This window comes from Rhinopithecus bieti, unplaced genomic scaffold, assembly GCF_001698545.2.
Source record: "Rhinopithecus bieti isolate Rb0 unplaced genomic scaffold, ASM169854v2 scaffold_74563, whole genome shotgun sequence".
NCBI lineage: Eukaryota > Metazoa > Chordata > Mammalia > Primates > Cercopithecidae > Rhinopithecus > Rhinopithecus bieti.
In genome coordinates, this window is record NW_016827726.1 from 1,179,688 (window position 1) to 1,203,141 (window position 23,454).

General features: G+C 43.5%; 1 pseudogene across 1 annotated transcript in view; it reads left to right on the top strand.

The window, feature by feature from the left end:
- LOC108523466 (protein FAM153B) overlaps positions 1 to 22,791 on the top strand; it is a 28,459-nt pseudogene extending 5,668 nt beyond the window's left edge. The window contains exons 3-10 of the transcript XR_014485065.1: positions 1,413 to 1,527; positions 4,256 to 4,450; positions 4,658 to 4,788; positions 14,221 to 14,355; positions 17,164 to 17,222; positions 20,220 to 20,244; positions 22,250 to 22,320; positions 22,761 to 22,791. The product of XR_014485065.1 is annotated as a protein FAM153B (transcript). The remainder of the gene's footprint in view (positions 1 to 1,412; positions 1,528 to 4,255; positions 4,451 to 4,657; positions 4,789 to 14,220; positions 14,356 to 17,163; positions 17,223 to 20,219; positions 20,245 to 22,249; positions 22,321 to 22,760) is intronic.
- The last annotated feature ends 663 nt before the right edge of the window (positions 22,792 to 23,454 follow it).

The following is a 23,454-nucleotide window of genomic DNA, read 5'->3' on the forward strand; positions in this document are numbered from 1 at the left end:
GACATATTCTGCTATCTCTTATCCTTAAAACTTCATATTTACCTGTCCTGCCTGCACAAGCTGAGAGATTTCAAATGGGAATATTAGGACTTCATCTCACTGACACTTTATCTCCCACCTTTCAAACAAAAGCATTTGTGAAGTTAGAAAATAGTAGAAGATAACCTTTAAATGCCCTTTCAAAAGTATCAGTCTTAAATACTAATAATTAATCATTGGAAAGTCTGATTTGTGTATATTTTGTAAATATAAGTAGTGAATAAAATGAGCCGTACCTATTCATTTGAATCTTGAGTTTCCTTTGGCTTCAGGTTGTTTGAAAATCAAAGAATTTGTTTAAAAAATGCATGATTGTTATTTCAGTGCCCTTTCCCCATAGTCCCTTTAAGAACTAAAATGTATTTAAGGGCCACTTACATGCCTACAACTGCCCTAGACCTGCTGAGTATACCGTATTCTACTTAACGTAAGGTCTCATGGATTGTGTGATGCCTGATTATTTTATATATCAGTAAGATCATTTTTAAAATGCTACCAATTATATTTGTAACAAATCATGAATGGTAAGTGGCATTCCAATATCATAAGTGTCAGAATATGACCTACTCTTTAAGTAATCCTACAAAATAGGTATCATTGTATCATTTTACTTAATTAAAATGCTTTTGTTAAGTAGTAGTAATCATAATAATTATAATATCTAGCTGGGTGCAGTGGCTCACACCTGTAATCCCAGAACTTTGGAAGGCTGAGGTGGGAGGATCGCTTGATGCTAGGAGTTTGAGACCAGCCCAGGCAACAAAGTAAGAGTCTTACTCTACAAAACATTTTAAATTAGAAGCTGGGCATGCTGGTGCACATCTGTAGTCCCAGCTACTCAAGAGGCTGGGGATAGAGGATCACTTGAGCCCAGGAGTTCCAGGCTACAGTGAGGCGTGATTACATCATTGCACTCCAGCCTGGGCAGAAGAGTGAGACCTAGTCTCAAAAAAACAAAAATCTAACAATTATTGAGTTGTTGCTGTAGGGACTTCTCTAAATACTTTACACAGTTTCTCATTTAAGCACCATGATGGTGTCCTGTGAGATGGCTACTATTGTCATCTTTATTAATGAGGAAGTGGAGGCACAGAAAGGCTAAGCAATACCTGGTAAATGACAGTTTAACGTAGGACTCAAGCCCTAGTTGAACTGAATCCAAAGACTGAGCTCTTTCTATTCAAATACGCTGCTGTTTTCATTAAGGCAGTGAACAATAAGAGCTAATACATATTGTACCTTACTCAAGAAAAGTAAGTATTTGTTTTCAAGGCAGAGGAAAACATGCTCTTCAGTGTTTACAATTATGTGAATTATTGTGTGTTTTGAGATATTGCACTACAGTTTCCTAAAAAGTCCTCTTACTCTCATAGACTTGCTCTACATTTGGCCTGTGCTAATGCCTGTGTGGAAGTGGTCACTCTCCTGCTGAGCAGAAAATGCCAGACTGACGTTTGTGACAATCAAAACAGTACGCCTTTGATACAGGTATGTAGTAGCCAACTCTTTCAGCATGACATGGCTTTGATTTACATATATAGAATTAAAACAAATTCATCTCATTTACATGTAACTAGTTGGTATAACCTGTGGAATCTGTATTTTGAATTCTTAGAATTTACAATCTATTTCTTGATCTAATATGGGCAGGCTGTACATTGCCAGGAAGAGACTTGTGCCAACATTCTGCTGGCACATGGTGCCAATCCAAATCTTAAGGATATCTACGGCAACACTGCTCTCCATTATGCTGAGTGTAATGAGAGTACATCACTGGCAGAAAAACTGCTTTCCCATGATGCAAATATTGAAGCACTGGACAAGGTATAGATTAACAACTTTCTTTTCAAAATATGTGTTTTAACCTTGACGTAGGTAAGGGTCCATTTTTTGTATTTGGAAGCTCAAGCATTCCCTGAATGCAAATGCAAATTAAGTTATTTTGAAATAACTTAGTTGTCTAAGATTTTATTTTAAATTTTGATACTTTTATTTTATTTATTTATTTTATTTTTTTATTGAGACAGAGTCTTGCTCTGTCCCCAGGCTGGAGTGCAGTGGCGCGATCTCGGCTCACTGCAAGCTCCGCCTCCCAGGTTCATGCCATTCTCCTGCCTGAGCCTCCCGAGTAGCTGGGACTACAGGCTACCGCCACCACACTCAGCTAATTTTTTGTATTTTTAGTAGAGACAGGGTTTCACCGTGTTAGCCAGGATGGTCTTGATCTCCTGACCTCGTGATCCGCCCGCCTCGGCCTCCCTAAATGCTGGGATTACAGGCATGAGCCACCGCGCCCGGCCTAAATTTTGATACTTTTAAAGAAGCATTAAAGGGCACGGCTTTTTAAAAGGCACTTTGGAAAATATTTGTGAATTTGTTAAAGATAAAATCTTTTCAATTTTTTTTTATGCAGGGTTTTTTATTTCCTAATTAATGTAAAACAACACAGGGAAGAAAATATGCCCTGGAAATAGGCTTTATCTTAAAAAACAAAACTAAAGCAACTTACAATAAATGGACATCTTGGCCGGGTATGGTGACTCACGCCTGTAATCCCAGCACTTTGGGAGGCCAAGGCAGGTGGATCACAAGGTCAGGAGATGAAGACCATGTTGGCTAACAGAATAACACCTTTTCCTTCCCACCATTAATCATTCACTGCCATTCAGAGAGTCTTTAGAAATTTACTTACAGGTAATCTTTCAATAAGTAGAAGCTGACCCTTTCATCATTTCATGTCCCGTTGTCACCATATAGGTGATTATATGTCAACAAGTGTTCATTACAAGTTGGGTTTTCTCAATTAGAATAGAAGCAAATCCTAAACTTTTTTTTTAGTTGAAGTTGTATTATGAACTATCCCAGTGTGTCTGTTAAGTTTATAGAGCTTTAGCATAACCAGGATGTCAGTTTTAAACAATGAAATCCACGAAGTTAATAAGAAAACAGATAGGAATTATTTAATAATTTAGTTTTGGCGGTCCTGTGTACAAACTATGTATTTGGTTAACAATCTGGGAAAATTATGTATAAATAGATTGTAAATGCATAAATGTTGGAAAAATTATTGAAGTGGGTATTATGAGTCTTTTTAGCAATTTCTATCATATATGAGGGCCTGAAATTTTTGTAAAACATATGATACTGGAGAAAGAAAATATTTTACATGCAAATAATTGGATTATACACAACCATTTAGTAACATTTTTATATTTGCTAGGAAGCAAATATAAAAACACAAGGGCTGTATTCTAAATGTGGTGCACAGATTTGTTTGTTTGCCTCTGTAAGTTGAGTCAACATGTAAAATTTAGAAGACTTGTGCAGAAATCGGGACTTCAGGCTTACGTTAAAAAATCAAACCTGGCATCCCCTGAGTTTCTAGCACTGTTGGGCCTGCTGTGCAGAGGTCGCCCCTCTACAGAAGGCATATATTCTCCAGCTTGCTACTGTGCCCACATCAATGCTTCCCTTTGTCAGTGAACCTTCCTTTGTCCTTGTACGTATTTGGGTTTACAATTCCTATGTTGTAGTATATTTTAATAAAGACTTCAAGGTTTCTAAGTCAGCGTGTATTTGTTTATAATACGTAGTCTATAGATTATACAAATTCCTCAGTTATGGGGTTGAATTTTAGAATTTAGAAGTTTTTAAAACTCTTTTTCTTGATCTATACCACAAATAATCATCTACCAATAAGAATGCCTAGAAGCCTTTTTAGGTTATTCCTGGTTATTGGTGGATAGTTTATGAATGTTGCAGACATTACATCTTTCTCCTCAGCAATCTTCCCTAAAAATGCAACTGACTTATTGGCTTTTGTTATGCTAGAAATAATCCATACGGATCGGTATGAGAGCTTTTATTGACAGGCCATTATATTTTTTTTCTGATTTATATTTTGCCTAAAATAATAACTAATTTTAAATACAATTTAAATAGAAACCAATAAAATGGGTTTAAAAGTAGAGTTGCATTAGGTCCCAAGATTACCATTAGAATTGATAATAGAATTTCTTACGGAGCTTCGGGTTTTTTTAAGATTTATTTTTAAGTTTTTTAAACCTTTCTTACGCAGAACATACTAAGCTTTCTAACAGTTAAGATAAAAATCTATTCTCTTGTATTAGGAAAAAAAACCAATGGACTATTTAATAATAAAGAGAATAAGTGCATTTGCAGCCAATCTCTCCTAATTCAGAGCTTATTTCCTTAGTGACCCATTTGGAGCAGCAGTGCCTGACATTAGCACCTGGGATCCTGACACCATTGACAGAAGTGAATCAAGCAAGTTTGTACCACACATAGGAAACCTTCACCTCTTTGGGAAGCTCTGGCAACAGTATCTCTGAAACTCTTAATTCCTCAATTGTTAATGTTTGCCACAAAACTATTGTCAAATGGAGATTAGGTAAAGTTTAAGACATTTCTTGATTGTTGGACATGAAATAGTTTCGTAACTTCTCAAATGCAGACGGTCATGTAGTCTTTGTCTTGGGGTACTTCTGGTAAAGCAAATATTCTTTAAAATATAGTTTAAGAAACACTGCTCTAGATATAATAATTTAGATGATTAATTTATGTAAAAAAGCTTAAAGTATTTGCTACTATGTCTTAGGTCTTCGGGGCTATAGAGACAAAAGATACAGCCCTTGCTCTCAAGAAGCTCTTGGTTTCAGAGGGAAGCAATAAAATGATTACAATATACTATGCTAAGTGCTGTGCGAAAAGCAAGGATTCTTGGGACTGGTAAGTATTTGAAGTGAGTTTTGGCGATGACCACAGTTAATGTGGGGAAGCAGAGGAGGGCTGTTTGCAAGGCAAAGTGTAGTGCGTGAGGAAACAGAGGAGTGAGAAGGACGGAACTGCTTTTCATTTACTTCCTGTCTATATTGTATGTTGAAGTTCAAAGCATCTTAGAGCAGATTTTCAGTTCCGCTGAAAAATATGTAATTTTGGCTTAGCCCAAGTGTTCTCAGCCTGTTCTTTTTGGACCCAGGCCAGGTGTTCACAGCTGTCCTCACTGGCCCAGCCCGGGGTTCATTGCCACCCTCACTGGGCCCAGCTCAGGGGTTCACAGCTATTGACTTTGGGCCAAGCCCAAACACTCCAAGCTGTCCTTAGAGGGCCCAGCCAAGGTGTTCACAGCTGTCCTCATTGGTAGCTAGCCCAGGTGTTAGTCCTTGTTGCCAGTGGGCCCAGACCAGTGTTCACAGACATCCTCATTGGGCCAGCCCAGGAGTTCAACGCTGACCTCACTGGGCCCTGCCTAGCTCTTCATAGCTGTCCTCACTGGGCCCAGGCCAGGTGTTCACAGCCATCCCCGTCAAGGTCAGCCCAGGGGTTCACAGCCTTCCTCGTTTGTATGAGCTCAGTTTTTTTTATACCAACAGTTATTCATAGCCATCAATATCAAGGCAAGCCCAGGAGTTCACAGTTCCTTTCAGTGACATCAAGCCCAGGGTTAAGAGCCATTTTCATTGGCCCCAGGCCAACTGTTCGTAGCTCTCTTCATTGTGTCCAGCCCAGGGCTTCACAGCTGTCTTCATCCAGGCCTCACCAGTGTTCACAGTGGTCCTCATCTAAGCTAGCCAAGGAGTTCTCTGTCATCCACATGACAGCCAGCCCAGATGTCCATAGCTGTCCTCATCGAGGGCAGCCAGTTTGTTCACACATGTGCTTATTGGTGCCAGCCACCCTCATAAGAGCCCTTCCAGGTTGGACAAGCCATTCCACAACTGGCCAGCCCCAGGTGTCCATGCCGTGTTCCCAGTTGAGCCTTTAGCCCCCTGTTGTTTCATATGATTTCCTCACAGATTCTTTGAGTTGTTTTCAAGCAGTTTCCATGGTTTTCCAGGCAGGGCTCACAGATGCCTTCAAGTGGGGACAGCCCTTCTGTCCACTGTCTGTCTTCATTTAGGGCCTGTGCGATGTTTCGCAAAAAGCTGTTTATCTCTTCCCCACTCAGCCCCAAAATGAACAGAACTGTCCTTCCTGAGTGCACAAACCAGGTGTTTTCTAGCTGTCCAACATTTCGGGCGTCAAGCCCAGGTGTTCATAAGCCATATGTTTCTGGGACCCATCCCAGTATTTCCAGCCGCGTTTCCTTTGAGCCCAGCCAGTGCTCACAGCCATCCTCTTGGTCCAAGCACAGGTGTTTTCACAAGTTATTGCTTCCTTTGGCCTAGGCCAGATGTTCAGCATCTCGATCTTCACTGGGCCCAGACCAGCTTCGCCAAAGTTTTTGCCTTGAAGAGTTTTGAGGGGTGTTTGAAGTTGGGGTTCTGAGGTTGGATAGCAGTGTGCAGATGCAGGTGACTTGTGCCCCAGCACTGGGCTGCCTGGCTGTGCCCTGAGCTTGTCTGACCTTCAGTCTGTGCTGAGTTGGAACCTGCTCTAGAGGTTTCCAGATCTCTTCTTTTTACCCTCCACCCCAACAGACCCTCAGGCCTTTTCTGTGCTCACTTCCCAAGCTCCCCTTGGACTCTGCTCCAGAGTACAAGTCAACCCCACCTGGGACCTTGACTGCCACTTCACCCCCATTGCTCTTCTGAGCCTGTGATAATGATATGTCCAGACCCCTTTCTGCCCCAGAGCTGCAGTGGGTCTCAGAGGAACCCAGCTGTACCCCACAGTCTACCCTGGGGAGCTGGAGACACATCTGATATTGTCACTGCAGCGGGTGCCCCATGTGGCAGCTGCTCTGCTGGGGCTGCCTGACCCATCCCCAGCTGTAACTCCCATGTCACTGGTATGCACAGGCACTCAGCTCTTTTGACTTTGTCACATCCACATTCTTGTTTGGTGGCACCAAGTCCTGGCAGGGCTGAGGGAAGGACCCTTCGAAACTCAGTTAGTTATCTGTGTCCAGCAAGGATAGGTGTGAGGCCTCGCGCATCCAGCATCAGGGAAACCTCGTCAGGTGTTCCTCCCAAGCAGGTGCCCATTGCAGTGCCTGCCCCTGCCGATGGGCACTGCCTGAGCTAAATCCCTGTCTCACCTTCCCGGACCTTCACCTGGTTTCAGGGCTCCTCAGCCACCCGCATGTCACTGAAACGTCAAAGAGCTTGTGAGGAAGCTTCTGGGGCACCTGCCTTCTAGAGGAGGCTGAGGGCAGCTGTGGACAGTTATTTATGGAGATATTTTTGACCTGGGCCACAAGCAGGTGGGTAAGTGGCACAGGGATGGCAGCTCAAGGTGCCCTGGCTTCTGTGCATGCCTGTCAGTGAGTGGAGGAGCCCAGGCCTGCCACCAGGTTCCGTCCTAGCTTATTCTCTATCCTCAGGGAATAATTCTCTGTGTCCTCAGGTGGGGTACCTACCCTGTCTCTACCTCAGTTTCTTCCTCTGTGAGACGGGGATCCTAACAGGCCCTACCTCTGACAGTGGTTTTGATGAAGCACGCGATGTGGGTGAAGCACCTGGAGCAGGCCCACTCTCGAAGAACGCACCACGGACTCTCAAGGTTCATGTTGAAAAGGGGCTGGGGCAGGGCAAAAGTGGGCAGGCCATTTCAGTTCCAGGTACCTGGGCTGACAGATTGGTTTAAATTAGCATGTGCCTTGCTGAGTGCACAGGGGACAGTTGTCCAGCCAAGAGGCACCAGGGTCAAAGCTGGTGATGCCTTGGCCTGGTCACCCTAGGTTAGGGCCAGTGCGTGATGTAGTCAGCCAGGGGAGGGCTCTGGAGCCCTGCAGCCGAGGGGGCCTGGTGACCCTCTCAAGGTTATTCACCAGCCACTAGGGTGGCCTGCGCTTTTCTAGCCAGGCCTCACTCTAGGAAAAAAAAAATTGATTGTAACCTTGTTGGCAGTTTCCTTTGCGTAGAAGTGGGAAGCCACTGCTAGCGAGGCTGGTGATGAACTCCACAAAAGCTGGAAAATGTGGTTTGAGCAGGAGCGCCCGTTATCTTGGCCAAGCTGCTGCAGCTGGGCTGGCGGGTGTGGAAGTGTGGGTGGTGGTCATGGTGCTGTTTGGGGCCCAGGCCCCTCAGAGCAGAAGACCGGGCCTGTGTGCAGAAGGCAGCCTTGGGGTGCTGGCTCCCCTAGTGCCCAGTTGCTGATGAAACCTCAGCCACGCCCTGACCCCTTCCCACCCGTGGCAGAGGGCTGTGTGTCTTCTAAGGGTATCAGGAGGCTCAGGTCCTGGTCATGGTTCCACCATGAGTGTGAGAGGCAAATTCAGGGCCTCCATGTCTTGGCACGGAATGAGGAGAGGGATGTCTGTGTTCTGCAGTGGGTGGCTAAGGCAGAGTCTTGAAGGAAGAAGCCTCCAGGAAGAAAGGACGATGCAGAGATAGTGGCACCTTCAGGGCTAGGGCCAGCTCCCATCTCTGCTCCTCCTCCCGCTACTCCTCCAGGCCACCCCTCTCCCGGCTGGGGGCCCAGGAGAGGAGTCTGAAGAGGCCCTGCACCTCACCCTGGGTCCCCTGCTCTACATTTTGGGAAGAAGGAATTTAAGTCTGGGACTCAGGCTGCACTGCCGTGGTAGTGACCATGGTAGTGGTGTCCTTATTGGACACCAGGGAGATAGCCCTTGGCATTTATTGAGTGCCCAGTGTATGCACTAGGCTGTCCATGGATCTTCAGAGGCCAGTGTTTTCTTGATGGTCTGACAGAGGCTTAAACTGAGGGCACTAGGAATGGGACAGGCTGTCGGATTTTCCAGATAGAGGGACTGACTTGTAAGTGAGTGCAGCTGGGCTGTGTAGCCATGAACTGAGGCAGTTGGCTCCCAAAATGAGGCTCCTGTGGACCACTCAGTCCAGCCTGCCCCAGGCCTTTGCTCCTCACCCGCTCAGTGCCAGGCATTGGGCCATGACAGGCTGGGCAATCTGATGCCTTGTTATGCGCCTTCCTTTTATGTTTAGACACGGCCGCCCAGCATGCCTGCTGCAGTAGAGATCGTAAGACTGACAGAATGGAAGCTTTGTGACACTAAGGTACCAAATTACAAACAGCACCTAAGGCCATTCCAGGCAAGGGTTGAGTCATACACGCCTCGACTTAAAGAATAAACTGTTCTGATTGCCACAGGGCTTTTTCTCTAGCAGCTAAATAAGCACTATTAAAACCATGGTAACTCAGCACCAGACACTGACTACCTGGCCCCCAAACCCTGTTCTAGCAGCCATAACTACAGCTCTGATGGGACAGGAGACTGTTTTTAGTAACTTTCTTTTATTAAGAGCCCACCCACCATGGACTGATTCTGGCCGGTTTACAGAAGCTGTGCACTTGTGTGCCTGTGTGTCCTGAAAAGACCTTTTGAGGTAAAGAGCCTAATTGTAATACATTTACATATTATCTTCACCCCAAAGTGAACATGGGTCGTGTGTTACATGCATGTTTGGTCGGTACACGTGCATCAGGACCGCCATCATGGATATTCATGGCTCCTCCTGTAACCTGTTGAAAGTTTCTATTTAGCCAGCTTGTCCAGAGTAAAGCTTCTGCCCCAACTCTTCCTCCTTCCACGTGCCAGGCTCTTACCTCGGTGGGAGGCACACTTCCCAGTCTGTGGGATGGCCACTTTGTGGGCCGTGTGCAACCTTTTATAAGAAATAAAGTCTCTTTGCTGAGCAGACGCTCTTTAGTTTAATTAGATCCAATACCAAGCCTCAGCAACACGTGGTTTCCCCATGTAACAAGCCTGCACATGTACCCCGAATCTAAAGTGGAAGAAAAAAGTCTCCTCTCCATTTCCAAATGCATAAATCTTGTGAACAGAGTGAATGAAATGGTTTCTTTGTAGAGCAACATAGCAGGTCTACATTACCTTTTGTTACCTGTTACCCTGTAGTGCGCTTTGGTTGGTTTCTCTGAATATTTGTATTTACTTGTCAGTCAACTCACAGTGGCTGATGCATAAGTGAAATCCGCACTTAACTTACCCTTGGCCGGTGCCATAGAGTGACAGGCCCTTTATCACATATCTGAGAAGTATCTCTGTACTGGAGATTTTTAAGCTGGAATATGCATGTGGCTTTTAAAACATGTTTGCAGTTTCTTTGATATTCTCCTTTTGAGAGGTGGCGTCTCTGCCCACCCTCACTGGTTAATCAGTCTTGACACTAGTGCTTGCTTTTCACTGGCAGATGATGTGGAAGTGATGTTGTGTAACTTCCAAAATTATGTTAGAAATGCCATGAGTGTCTGCCTGCTTCACTTGGGACACTCACCAGTGAAGCCCGTGGCCACCAATTCAAAGCTCTGAATGTCCTGAGACTGCCTGCTGCTTGGAAGCCCAGGGAAGTCCTGTAAGTTCTCCATCCAAGCCCAAGTTCCTCTGCAGACCTGTGCATGATGGCACATCCAGAAGATTCCAACCCCCTGCTGTGAATTTAATCCCACTCCGTAAGGCTTCTCTGCAGTCCCCAGACATCAGCAACCACCAGTAAGCTCTCTTTTCTGTGTCCTGCCTGAATTCTTGTCCCTGTGAAGCATTAGCAAATTGAAATGTTTGTTTTCTACCAGCATTTGGAGGAATTAGTTCTTTTTGTTAAAAGAAATCACAGTAAAGACATCAGGAATAAAACACTTGTAGGATGTTCACAAGGCACAGAATGCATACTGAAATCTGGACTTGTCTTCTCCTCTTCTGGGGCCTGCCAGTTTCTGCCTCTAGAAGTAACAACTGTTAAATTTCTGCACATCTTTCCAGATTTATTAATTGAACAATCATATAGCACTGACACCATGACAAAGCTTTGTAAAAGGGCTTTGGCTACCAGGGTAAAAGACTCATTTATTTTCATTTACTGTGAACACTTAGGTGGCACCAGGAAGGAAAGCCTTATGCTCATTCCTTTTTATTCTTCTTAACATATTATGTTTTTTAAAATGTCTTTTCTGGGGGCTGGGCACAGTGGCTCATACCTGTAATTCCAACACTTTGGGAGGCCGAGGTGGGTGGATCATGAAGTCAGGAGATCGAGACCATCCTGGCTAACATGGTGAAACCCCGTCTCTACTAAAAATACAGAAAATTAGCCAGGCGTGGTGGCGGGCGCCTGTAGTCCCAGCTACTCGGGAAGCTGAGGCAGGAGAATGGCGTGAACCCGGGAGGCAGAGCTTGCAGTGAGCCGAGATCGTGCCACTGCACTCCAGCCTGGGCAACAGAGTGAGGCTCCATCTCAAAAAAAAAAAAAAAAAAGTCTTTCCCAATTTAGCATTAAGAGATATAAATCTGTGGTCTAGTATTTTTTAATTACGTTTTCTCTCTCTCTCTCTCATAGTTGTGTATATTTATATGTACACACCTGCACAATTTTCTATTCAGTTGTTGAGAATTAAAATTCTCCATTTATACAGGTAATATGTATTCCTTCCCGAATACCTTCAATTCCTTCCCAAACACCCCTTCAATTAGATAATCCCTGAAAAAAATTGCAACATCTATATTAATGCAGTTTTTATACCTCATCAATGACCCATTTGATGTAATAATTCTTAAAACTTGTGATGAATCAAGTGATGGAAATTTGTACTGAATCATTTCATATCTTTTTTATTACTATGAATTATATTCTTAGAGATTGGCTTTAAAATTGAACTTACACTAATGCATTTTAAATTTAATTTGGAACTAGTTTAGAATTGTTGAAGCTAGGACTCTTTGGTGACTCGGGAATAGTAGAATTGGGTGGGGATGGCATTTTACGTCCAGCCTGGAATCTCCCTTTATTCTCTATGTATTAGCTTTTCTTATCTTTACTCTGAAATTTTCACTATCAAATATATTGGAGAGGCAGATCTTTTTCCTCCTTTAATATTTGTTTCATACATACAGAATAATACTGTGTGTCTGGGATTCAGTTTTTGAAATGAAACATGGAGTCTAAGTGACCCCATGGACTGGTCTAGATCACAGCTATTGTGACATGTATGCTTGCGAAAATTCTACTGTGACCTGTCGCTGAGGTGACCTGATGATATAGGTCTTGCCTTTCATTTTAGCTGCCATTCTGGCAACTGAGCGTTGGCAGGAAACGCAACTTAGTTGTGTCAGAGGACTCACAATGGGAAACATTTGTCGTTGCTGCCTCAGCGGTATGTATGTTCATTTCTATCTTCTGACTGCAGTTTCTTCAGGTGGGCCAGTTTTCCTGTACATTAAATGTCATTCTGATTTTTATTTCCGCAACTCCCATTGTCTACAGATTTATAAATGTGTTTTAGAGTTTTATTACTCAATTTGTATTTTTTATTCTTCTATCAAGATTTTTGCCTCAAATATTTTCCTCTGGAAAAATACACTGTTTCCAATGCCATTTTTTTTTTGACAGGGTCTTGCTCTGTTGCCTAGGCTGGAGTGCAGTGGCATGATCTCAGCTCACAGCAACCTCCACCTCCCAGGATTAAGCAATTCTCCTGCTTCAGTCTCCAGAGTAGCTGGGATTATAGGCATCCGCCACCACGCCTGGCTAATTTTTGTATTTTTAGTACAGACAGAGTTTCATCATGTTGGCAAGTTAGGTCTTGAACTTCTGACCTCCTGATCCACATGCCTTGGCCTTCCAAAGTGATGGGATTACAGGCATGAGCCACAGCACCTGCCCACCCCTTTCACCCCCCGCCCCCCAGCAGAGTCTTGTTCTGTCACCCAGGCTGGAGTGCAGTAGCATGATCTCAGCTCTCTGCAACCTCTGCATCCCAGGTTCAAGCAATTCTCCTGCCTCAGCCTCCCAAGTAGCTGGGACTACGGGCGCCTGCCACCATGCCTGGCTAATTTTTGTATTTTTAGTAGAGACGGGATTTCACCATATTGACCAGGCTGATCTTGAACTCCTGACCTTGTGATCTGCCCACCTTGGCTTTCCAAAGTGCTGGGATTACAGGTGTGAGCTACCACGCCTGGCCTTTTTTTTTTTTTTTTTTTTTTAAACACACTATTTCATAGACTAGATACAGCAGAAACCACTGAAAACCCAACTGGAGTGCCACATTTTCAGTTCATTCCCATTAATTGCTTGTTCAGGATGGTTCAGTTGAAGGGAATTTTATTCTTGGCACAGCCATCAAGTGTTTGTTAGTTTGGAATGTCCTAAGTTCCAAACTACCTTGGGGGCCAAGCAGAACTTGGCCCCTTGGTGTGGTCAGTTGGTCATGGAGAGCTGCTCACTGCCAGAGAGCTGACAATACAGGGTGCTGGGTAGGATGACCAGACATTTGCATTTGTTCCTCAGAGACGCTTCGTTTGCAGGAAAGTGCCATATTTTAGCCCAGGAGTTAAAACCTAGAGACAGGAGTTATGTTTTGTTTAATGATTTGAGCTTTTTTCTGGACTCAGCACCTCTTCCAATACCTCGACCTTCCTGAAGAGCCCTTGGTACAGGAGGATTGAGAAAGGGTGTGGAATGAGCTCCAGGTTCAGGGTCCGGACCATGATTTAGAGGCCTCAGGTGTTCAGGGATCTCTGTCCCCGGAAAATCAACCACATTCCTGTCCCAGATCTATCATTCGCCAGTGTCATGAATCTGGGCAGGTCGCTCAAATCTCTTCAATTCACTTCCCTGAACTGTCAACTCTGAGTGGCAGCCCCTGCTCTGCTCATCTCTCTGGACTGATGTGGGCACCATGGGAAATTCGGACAGAAACTTTTCATGAGTTCTAAAGCATGAGACACATGTCAAGAGTGAAGAGAATTTTACCCTCCACTGCCCTGGAGTCCCCAATTCCTTCTCTATTAACCACTACCAAGGGCCTGGCTTGTTCTTCCAGACATGAAATAATCGAACACTCTATGGCACTTAGGAAGCACCCATCTTAAGGCTTTAAGTGGTCTGTGTAACTATTTTTACTCAACATAGGCCATTATCAACATTTCCACATTCAAACTAGGGATCGGAGGCACAGAGGGGTCTATAGAACTTCCTCAAGTTCTAGCAGCTTCTCAAAAGTCCTCGAGCTCAGATCCTATGCACCAGACCCTACGCTCTTGGTCCTCCAATCTACTACCTTTCTGTAATGTCTCATCTCAATACAGGCATTTGCCTGCACAGTTGTTAAGTGCAACCCACAGTGTAAGTCCTTTCTGAAGCCAAACTCAGATTCAGGGGACTTTGCTCTGCAGATGACGAACAATGGGATCAAACATTTAAGCTGTGAATAAATAATGACTCATTTCTCTGGTCTTCTGCAGCAAGATATCAACAGCTGTCTTTATTTTAATTCATTTCCCAGCGTGTTCCATCCTGGATGAAACAGTGGATCCTGGGGTGCCCAGGAAATCCCCCGTCAGACACCACGGGCATAAGAAGCGAATTCTCCGTCACTGGCATCGCAGGCACGTACACCCTGGAGTTGCATCAACGGAAGGTATCGTGGAAATTCAGTTGTTCAGTTCATTCATGATATGATTTCTAGATTCTTCAGTGTCTCATATTTCAGACAATTGTAAAATTGTGATACTATATTTTTTATTCCACATGTGCATATTTAAATGTGTTAAGTCAATCATTAGTGCTACAACTACAGGAGTAAAGGTGTTTTTTCATTCCAGGTTTGGGTTTACTTTTAATAGTAAATAACATCTCAGTGCAAATTGTAGACATTTTGCTGATTGTTAAAATATTAACTAAAAGGATCTTTTCTGAGACAGTATTGCCAGGTTTGTAAAGTGATGGATATCACTTCAAACTGTTTGGAAGTAACCTAAAAATGGAGGAAGTGGTATTGAAAATTTCCATATACCCACCTCCCTCAGTTTTGTTTTGTGAGCCAATCTTAACGTGAGTGTGATAATGCTTGTAACAATGACTTAGCCAATAGTGACACATTCTTATGAACAGAAGTCCAGGGTTAGCATCAATGGCTGAGCCAATAGTGATAGATTCTTATGAAGAGAAGTCCAGGGTTAGCATCAGTGACTGAGCCAATAGTGATACATTCTTGTTAACAGAAGTCCAGGGTTAGCATCAATGACTGAGCCAATACTGACACATTCTTATGAACAGAAGTCCGGGGTTAGCATCAATGGCTGAGCCAATAGTGACACATTCTTGTTAACAGAAGTCTAGGGTTAGCATCAATGACTGATCCAATAGTGATAGATTCTTATGAACAGAAGTCTAGGGTTAGCATCAATGACTGAGCCAATAGTGACACATTCTTATGAACAGAAGTCCAGGGTTAGCATCAAGGTTCACTCTGTGTTGTCCAGTCTATGGATTTTGACAAACTCACATTGTCGTTTGTCACCCTGATGGAATAATTTCACACCCTAAACATGACCTGAGCTGCACATACTGCTTCCTCTCTTCTTTTCTGAGGATTCCTGACAACCATAGATGATTTTACTGCCTCTATAGGTTTCCTTTTCCAGAATTTTATAGAGTTGGAATCATAAGCTATGTAGCTACTTATGACTAACTTATTTTACTTAGCAATATACGTGTAAGATCTTTTGTATCATTTTGAAATTTAACAGCTTAATAATTCTTAGCAGTGAACAATAGCCCATTGGTGTCATCAAACAGTGTTAGCTGGTTCTGTCACCTCCTGAAGACCATCTCAGCTGCTTCCAGTGTGGGCAATTATGAATAAAGCTGCCTACATTCTTGTGCAGATTTTAAGACGAACATAATTTTTAAATTTAGCTGGGTAAATATGTAGAATTTTGATCACTTGCTGGTAAGACTATGTTTTCCATTGAAATTGTTAGGTAGAATTCACCAGTATAATTATATGGGCTTTTTTTTTTTTAAGTTATTGCTTACTGATCAAATTCTATAATGGATAGAAGCCTACTCAGATTGTCTATCTCTCCTTTGGGTGGTTATGGTAGTTTCTCTTTTTGAAGGCGTTTGTCCATTTCATTTGAGCCAGGAAATTTGTGGGCATAGACACTTGAATCTCACCAGTTGCCTACTTGGTTCTCTTCCAACGGTACTGTGCTTCCTGTCCTTCCTACTCTAAAACGTTTTAATAAACTTTCACTGCTGCACTTAAAAATTGCAGGCATAGATTTGTTGAAAGTATTCTGTTATTGGCCGGGCGCAGTCACTCATGCCTGTAATCCCAGCACTTTGGGAGGCTGAGGCGGGTGGATCATGAGGTCAGGAGATCAAGACCATCCTGGCTAACACAGTGAAACCCCATCTCTACTAAAAATACAAAAAAATTAGCCAGGCATGGTGGCGGGCACCTGTAGTCCCAGCTACTTGGGAGGCTGAGGCAGGAGAATGGCGTGAACCCAGGAGGCGGAGCTCACAGTGAGCCAAGATCACACCACTGTACTCCAGCGTGGGCGACAGAGTGAGACTCTGTCTCAAAAAAAGAAAGTATTCTGTTATTATTTTCTTAATGTTCATGGGATAAGCAGGGATAATTCCTCTTCTATTCATATTATTTGTACATCATATCTTCTATCTTTTCTTTGTGATTAGCCTGGCTGCAGGTTTACCAATTCTATTGATCTTTTCTAAGAAGCAGCTTTTGAGCTTTTGGTATTGTTGAGTTTCTTTGTTTATTATTTCTATTACATTTATTTCTGCAAATATTGCTATGTTTTGGGGGTTGGGGGTTGCCTTGTTTACATTACACTACACTTTTTTCTCTCGTTTCCTAAGGTGGAAAGTAAGACATCTGGATTTGGATTATGTTTAGTTTACTTCACAGAATTGTGAATGTCTCTAATGCCCCTGAAGTGCGCACTTGATCATTAAAATAAAAATTATGATGTATTTTGGCCACAATACTGATTTTAAAGCCAATAAAATGGATGATAAGTGCAGGAGGAGCATATGTAGATCCAGGAAAGATAAATGATATTATAACATTTCAACAACAAAAAAAGAAAATTTACCTGGCCTCAAAATGCACAAGGGGGTGATGGGACACTGTCATGGAATCAGCAGTGCATCTGTGTGCTGCCCTGTGTGAACACTGCCTATTTCACAGTGGTGAGGTGGCTTAGCCAGAGAACCAGGCCCTGACTTCTGTGGCTTTCCTGATGGTCTCCTTTGCCTTCCCTCATCACCAAGGAGGGTGTCCCAGTGGCAGCCAAGTTTCTGCCCTTAACTCACCTCCTTTACACACGTCATCCCCCTATCCCCAGCACCCAAGGCTGCCTAAGGGATTCCTTCTGTGGAACCTACATGCTGGCAGTTACTCTGTGTTTCCTAGATCACAGTGAGAACCTGGCGCGGAAGCGTTCATCTAAGGACATCCCAGGTGTTCACGTGGTAAGTTCTTTATGTTTCTGAGATGGAAATGTTGTTGCTCTTGGTTCTTTTTTATTTTATTTNGTGTAAGATCTTTTGTATCATTTTGAAATTTAACAGCTTAATAATTCTTAGCAGTGAACAATAGCCCATTGGTGTCATCAAACAGTGTTAGCTGGTTCTGTCACCTCCTGAAGACCATCTCAGCTGCTTCCAGTGTGGGCAATTATGAATAAAGCTGCCTACATTCTTGTGCAGATTTTAAGACGAACATAATTTTAAATTTAGCTGGGTAAATATGTAGAATTTTGATCACTTGCTGGTAAGACTATGTTTTCCATTGAAATTGTTAGGTAGAATTCACCAGTATAATTATATGGGCTTTTTTTTTTTAAGTTATTGCTTACTGATCAAATTCTATAATGGATAGAAGCCTACTCAGATTGTCTATCTCTCCTTTGGGTGGTTATGGTAGTTTCTCTTTTGAAGGCGTTTGTCCATTTCATTTGAGCCAGGAAATTTGTGGGCATAGACACTTGAATCTCACCAGTTGCCTACTTGGTTCTCTTCCAACGGTACTGTGCTTCCTGTCCTTCCTACTCTAAAACGTTTTAATAAACTTTCACTGCTGCACTTAAAATTGCAGGCATAGATTTGTTGAAAGTATTCTGTTATTGGCCGGGCGCAGTCACTCATGCCTGTAATCCCAGCACTTTGGGAGGCTGAGGCGGGTGGATCATGAGGTCAGGAGATCAAGACCATCCTGGCTAACACAGTGAAACCCCATCTCTACTAAAATACACAAAAATTAGCCAGGCATGGTGGCGGGCACCTGTAGTCCCAGCTACTTGGGAGGCTGAGGCAGGAGAATGGCGTGAACCCAGGAGGCGGAGCTCACAGTGAGCCAAGATCACACCACTGTACTCCAGCGTGGGCGACAGAGTGAGACTCTGTCTCAAAAAAAGAAAGTATTCTGTTATTATTTTCTTAATGTTCATGGGATAAGCAGGGATAATTCCTCTTCTATTCATATTATTTGTACATCATATCTTCTATCTTTTCTTTGTGATTAGCCTGGCTGCAGGTTTACCAATTCTATTGATCTTTTCTAAGAAGCAGCTTTTGAGCTTTTGGTATTGTTGAGTTTCTTTGTTTATTATTTCTATTACATTTATTTCTGCAAATATTGCTATGTTTTGGGGTTGGGGTTGCCTTGTTTACATTACACTACACTTTTTTCTCTCGTTTCCTAAGGTGGAAAGTAAGACATCTGGATTTGGATTATGTTTAGTTTACTTCACAGAATTGTGAATGTCTCTAATGCCCCTGAAGTGCGCACTTGATCATTAAAATAAAATTATGATGTATTTTGGCCACAATACTGATTTTAAAGCCAATAAAATGGATGATAAGTGCAGGAGGAGCATATGTAGATCCAGGAAAGATAAATGATATTATAACATTTCAACAACAAAAAAAGAAAATTTACCTGGCCTCAAAATGCACAAGGGGTGATGGGACACTGTCATGGAATCAGCAGTGCATCTGTGTGCTGCCCTGTGTGAACACTGCCTATTTCACAGTGGTGAGGTGGCTTAGCCAGAGAACCAGGCCCTGACTTCTGTGGCTTTCCTGATGGTCTCCTTTGCCTTCCCTCATCACCAAGGAGGGTGTCCCAGTGGCAGCCAAGTTTCTGCCCTTAACTCACCTCCTTTACACACGTCATCCCCTATCCCCAGCACCCAAGGCTGCCTAAGGGATTCCTTCTGTGGAACCTACATGCTGGCAGTTACTCTGTGTTTCCTAGATCACAGTGAGAACCTGGCGCGGAAGCGTTCATCTAAGGACATCCCAGGTGTTCACGTGGTAAGTTCTTTATGTTTCTGAGATGGAAATGTTGTTGCTCTTGGTTCTTTTTTATTTTATTTGAATTGAGATATGAAAATCTTACCATGTGCATTATAGATGACTTAAAGAATTTTTTGGTGGGAAAATGTGAGGGTTCATTACCAGGTAAGAAATGATCTCAGATAGCATTCTTAGATGACACCTTCAGTTATGAACTGTATGGCAGAAAGAATTCTTTTAGGGGAAAAGCTTTCTTCTTACAACATTGTGACTATACATCCAAAACAATGTTGAAAGTCTTGCATAAAAATCTTGTGCCTGGGCCTGGCGCAGTGGCTCAAGCATGTAATTCCAGCACTGTGGGTGGCCGAGACGGGCGGATCACGAGGTCAGGAGATCGAGACCATCCTTGCTAACAGAGTGAAACCCCATCTCTACTAAAAAATACAAAAAACTAGCCGGGTGAGGTGGCGGGTGCCTGTAGTCCCAGCTACTCGGGAGGCTGAGGCAGGTGAATGGCGTAAACCCGGGAGGCAGAGCTTGCAGTGAGCTGAGATGTGGTCACTGCACTCCAGCCTGGGTGACAGAGTGAGACTCCGTCTCAAAAAAAAAAAAAAAAAAAAAAAACAATCTTGTGCCTTTCCAGAAGTGTCTTCTAGGCTTTATTTTGAGACCATTGCCTCAACCACCGTCTCCCATCTGCTTTTCTAATGTCAGCAAATAAAGACTTGTATGGTGAAACCCCATCTCTACTAAAAATACAAAAATTAGCCAGGCGTGCTGACCAGCTACTGTGCTCTCAGCTACTGGGGGGGCTGAGGGAGCAGGATCGCTTGAGCCCAGGAGATGGATGTTGCAGTGAGCCGAGATCATGACACTGTACTCCAGCCTGGGTGACAGAGCAAGATTCCAGCAAAGAGAGAGAGAGAGAGAGAGGAAGGAAGGGAGAGAGAGAGAGAAAGAGAAAGAGAGAGAGAGAGAAAGAAGAGAAGGAAGGAAGGATGGGAGGGAGGGAGGGAAGGAAGGAGAGAGAAAAAGAAAGAAAGAGAAAGAAAGGAAGGAAGGAAGGAAAAGAAAAGAAAGAAGAAAAGAAAGGAAAAAGAAAAACCTGTGCACACAGGACACAGCATGGTCTGACCCTTATAGTGTTTTGTTTTTCTCTAAATGCAGGTGGACAAAGACACAGAGAAAAACAGTATGTATTCTGGGATCACTGCTATGCTGAGGAAAAATTCTGGTGTTGACAAAGGTAACACTTTCTTGCCTCATTTCTTCTGGAGAGCCACTCTGGTTTGAACTTCCTGCCAGAAATGAGGTTCAAGCACTTTTGTCTTAAAAAGTGAATAACCCAGTCAAGAAATGTGACCATTGACTCTAGTGCCTGGAAGGCACAGTGTCATTTAGATAGAAGAGGGTGTTGGGCATCAGGGTCGGGAGGTATGGAGGAATGAGTCAATGTGGACTGATTGTGAATGTCTCTGCAAGTTTCTGTGCTTTTCCCCAGAAAATGTGTTCCCATACGCAAAGTACAACACAAAGATTAATATCCTGCAAACGAAATTTCATCACCACTGCATTTTCCAAAAATCAACCCATTCATTCCTCACTACAGCTGTAGCTGAAGGTGAAGTTTGATATCCCCAGTCCTCACATGGAGATGATGTAGAGATGAATTTTCCAGGCTTTTGGTCTCCTAAATGGAAATGGCATAGATGAACTCGGGAATGGGTGGAAGGTTGATGCTGTGGGCTGCTAGTCTGAAGTTATCACATGGCCCTGGTGTAACTTGTCACCATATCAGAGAGTTCTTAGCATCTATGTGTGTATGTGGAAGCACATTGGCCTATAAAGATCTCTAGTACTGTATACCACAATAGAATGGTCTCAATGGTCAGCTGGTCCAGAGTTTGAGTAGGTTCATTGTATAGTGGACTTTGGTGCAGTCATTAATATGAAACATACAGAGGGAGCTGCCAGGCCTTTGGTCTTAAGTGATGGGGTATTCTTCAGCTCCTGGTCAAGTTCAGAGAACATTCAGGAACATATTCTATTGTATTTAATGAGATCGTCACCACAAAGGTTAGAAATGCTCCATTTCAGGAGCAAACATACCCAAGACACAGCACCCAACAAGATCTCAAGGAGCCAATTGTCTGTTAGCCTGGAGCCCATCTCCTCTGCTGGAATCTTCTGCACAAGTGAGTTAGAGAGAGTCAGCGTCCCCACCTGCTGCCACCCATGAAGGGCTGTCACAGTCCTGGAGCCAGTGTGAGTATGACCAACAGCAGGCCCCGTGACACACACACACAGTGTTAAAAGGAAGAGCAGGACAAATATCACATGCCAAGTAGGGATCGTCTTTAAATGGTAGGATCATTGAGTAGTTTCGATTCTTGGTTTAGTCTTCTTTGAAACAAAAGGTTAGTGAATACATAGAATATTTTGGCTAGAATTAAATCTCCTCTTTGAAGAAAGTACAAAATGTTCCAGCTGGGGACGGTGGCTCATGCCTGTAATCCCAGTGCTTTGGGAGGCCAAGGAGGGTGGATCACCAGAGGTCAGGAGTTCAAGACCAGCCTGACCAACATGGAGAAACCCCATCTCTACTAAAAAAATACAAAATTAGCTGGGCATGGGAGGACATGCCTGTAATACCAGCTACTCAGGAGGCTAAGACAGGAGAATTGCTTGAACCCGGGAAGTGGAGGTTGCAGTGAGTGGAGATCACACAGTTACACTGCAGCCTGGGCAAAAAGAGCAAAACTCCATCGCAAAAAAGAAAAAAAAAAAAAACGATATAGAGGAATTGAAAAACACAACAGCAGGACATGTGGATCCTGGGGAGGAAATGACCTCAAGGGGATCAAGAAGGGAGGGCAAGTTAGCTCAGGTCAGATTAGGAAGGAGGAGCCCTTGATGCTGCAGGGAAACACTGTGTGGTGGGCCCTGTTTGAGATGGGTTATTTATGTCAAAGAGGTTGCCATAACTGCAGGACCAAGGCTCTGTCTTCTGTGGCTTTCCTGATGCCTTCCTTCACCATTTGCCTTCCCTCTCCACCATGGAGGATGGACCGGCAGCAGCTGAGTCTGTGCTGTGAACACACCTTTCCACACACGCCAGCCCCGTGTCCACAGCTCCAAGACCACCTGAGGAATTCACTCAGTGGATTTCATGTGTTTATAGTGACTCTGTTTCCTAGGTGACCTGAAACACCTACAGCAGCATATGCCAGGGCAGACATCCTCTGAGGAAGCCACAGGAGTTCACATGGTAAAGTCACTTTTTTTCCTCTGAAATGGAAATTTTATTTCTCTTGGTTTCTCTCCATTTCAACTGAATTAGCATGTCTAAATCTTAGCTGTGTACATTATAGGTGACTAACAGAATTTCTTGGTAGGCAAATGTCAGAGTTCATTATCCACTAAAAAATGGTTTCAGATGGCATCCACATTTACACACTGTGTGTCAGCAGGCATTTTCCTCAAGAGAAATGCCTTCTTCTTGAGAAGTATTTGGAACTGTCAAATAAAAACAATTGAAAACCTTGCACAAAAATTTTGTGCCTTTCCACGAATGTCTTCTGGATATCGGGGCCATTGTCTCAACCACTATTTACCATCTGTTTTTTTTAACATCAACAAGTAAAGAAAAGACCTGTGCGCACAGGACACAGCCTTGTCTGACCCTCATAGTGTTTTGTTTTTCTCTAGATGCAGGTGGACCCAGCCACACTGGCGAACGGTACGTATTCTGGGATCATCTCTTTGTTTACATTCAAAATCTTAGTGTTGCAAAGATGACACTGTTTTACCTGCTTTTGCTCAAGAGCCACTCTGGTTTGAGCTTTCTGCTAGAAATTAGATTTGGAAAGTTTGGTTTAAAAAACTACTAAGAGTCCAGTAAACAACTGTAACCATGGTACTGTCATCCCTGGAAGCAGCAGTGTCATATCAGGTGGGGTGGTACATCAGGGTTGGGAGGGACAGAGGAGAGAGTCTGTATGGAATGATTGTGGATGTCTTTGGGAGTGTTTATACGTTTCCCCAGAAAACATACTCCCATGCTCAAAGCACAACACGAGGATCAATGTTCAAGATAATTTCCATCACCACTGCACAGTTTGCATAAATGAACACATTCATCCTCCACCACAGCTGTACCTGAACATAAGTTCACTATCCCCAGTCCTCAGATGGACATGGTACAGAGATGAATTTCCCAAGCTCTTGGTCTTGTAATGGAAAAGGCACATGTGAAGTCGGGAATGAGTGAAAGGTTAATGCCATGAGCCACTACACTGAATTTGTCACAAAGCCCTAGTATAATTTCTTGCTAGGCCAAGTTATTCCAGCACTTCTGTGTGCACGTGGGAGAATGAAAACCTATTCAGATCCCACACACTAT